We start from the raw sequence: 1,831 nt of genomic DNA, 5'->3' as shown, positions 1-1,831 counted from the left end.
AAGTGTGGGGCAGCTCTGGCTGCAACATTTTTGGTGCCCAAATTGGGGCATCTGCAGTTTGGGAATATATGCGGACAGAACCTCTTCCCCAGATGAGCACTGGATCTGGCCCATTCCAGATTCCAGTTAATTGGTCTTTCCAGAGAACTGTTGCAAAATTCTTTTTGGTATCAGGATGCCAGAATCTATCTGCAGCGGATTTTCCTTCAGAATCCAAAGTTTAAAAATTTAAAATAAAGAGGGTGTGATGAAGGATATTCCTGGGGGATCCGTTGGTAGGGTACCATTTACTCTTTATCTACCTCTTTCTGAAGTTGTAATACTAACAATCTGTCCTGTTCTTCTTGGTTATGTCTCTCAAAAAGCATATGTTCCAAATCTATCAATTTTTTGTGTAAAATTCACTTCTGTTTCTTCTTGATCCGAGGAAGGTTGACAATTATTTTCCTTCTTTTTGCAGAAAAGCATGGATCCATGACTTCTTTAAATACAGATACCTGGGTTTCTCTTTCAGAACTCTCTTTTGTGACTAGTAAGTGATACACTCTATTCTCCGCTGGCACTCTGTTGTCCCCAGTTAACTGGGTCATATCTGACACAGAGTACTCTTCATTTGTATTTTGCTAGAAGGCTTAACTGTAGTTTCGTTAGGGTAAGAAACTGTAGCTCTAGGTACATCATCATTTATAATACATAAATCATCAGCACTGTTTGATACTGTTTAAACTTTTCCCTCAAGGCACTGTTCAGTGTCCCTTACACATAACTGTGGCACATGTAACTCTGTCCAAGACTTCAAACCTTGTTCTTGAGGTTCTAGGCAGATCTGAGGAAAAAGTGTTGGCATATTTTTTTCAATTTCTGTGTCTTGCAAAACAGGGCACTTGTGTCACTACTGTCAGTTTCCTTAAACTGGCAGATGTCTTCTCCATGTACAGCTTTACACTCCCATGCTGTCCCAGGCTTCAACTTAGGTGACAAATATTTTTTAATATCTCCGAAGTTTTTTTGTTTGTTTGTATTTTTCTTCTGTGACTTGTTTATGACTGGATCTGATTTTCTGTAACTCAAAGGAGAAGCCAAGCTATTTCTCTCGCAGTTACTGTTAATACTGGAGCTTAGCCTCAGTGTCAGTTCTGCATCGCTTCTCAGCTGCTCTTCCATCTCATTTCTTTTTTCTCTGTCTTTCTTTTCTCCTCCTCCTCCTCACTGGCTTTGTTGTCTTCTTCCTTGCTGGCTTGTCTCAGCTTCCACCTTGCTTATCTCCTCTTCATATTCTCGCCTCAACTCCCCAGGTTTACTGAGCAGACGAACTGGCTGGTACTCATCAATGATTTCCTTTGACTCTTGTCCAGAGATTCTAAGCTTGCATTCCTTTGCATAGTGTTTTTGAATAATCTCCCACAGGTCTGTATTGACCAGAGAATTTCTTCGGTTATGGTACAGAGTCCATGAAGAGACCCTGCGGCGACAGAAAGGACAGCACAGATTGGCCTTTTCAACAGTGGATTGGAAGCATGGGTTACAAAGCCTGTGGTTGCACACGACGGGTTACAGGCTCTAGGAGGATTTCCAAACAGATCCTCACATTCGGTTAAGGAAGGGATGGAGTTTTTAGGCATGAAAATTATTTTTTACACAAAAAATGGTTCATCAAAAACAAAACATCGATGCTTTAAGAAGTAAACTTGAGTGTCTCCTCACCTTGGCATCAATGGCTGTTTATGTGGGGTCACAGCCCTCTTATCGTCAGGTGACTGTATGGTATCCACTCTCTGCATTTGTCAGGCTCTTGCAGACCCTGAAGGAGAAAGCTATATCAGACTCCTGT

General features: G+C 41.4%; 1 pseudogene; it reads right to left on the bottom strand.

Annotated features, from left to right (window-relative positions):
- Positions 1 to 206: 206 nt before the first annotated feature.
- On the bottom strand, positions 207 to 1,625 carry LOC117707340 (E3 ubiquitin-protein ligase RNF168 pseudogene; annotated as a pseudogene).
- Between the last annotated feature and the right edge of the window lie 206 nt (positions 1,626 to 1,831).

The sequence above is a fragment of the Arvicanthis niloticus genome, chromosome 4 (assembly GCF_011762505.2).
Source record: "Arvicanthis niloticus isolate mArvNil1 chromosome 4, mArvNil1.pat.X, whole genome shotgun sequence".
NCBI classification, from domain to species: Eukaryota; Metazoa; Chordata; class Mammalia; order Rodentia; family Muridae; genus Arvicanthis; species Arvicanthis niloticus.
This window is presented reverse-complemented; position numbering and strand designations above follow the sequence as displayed.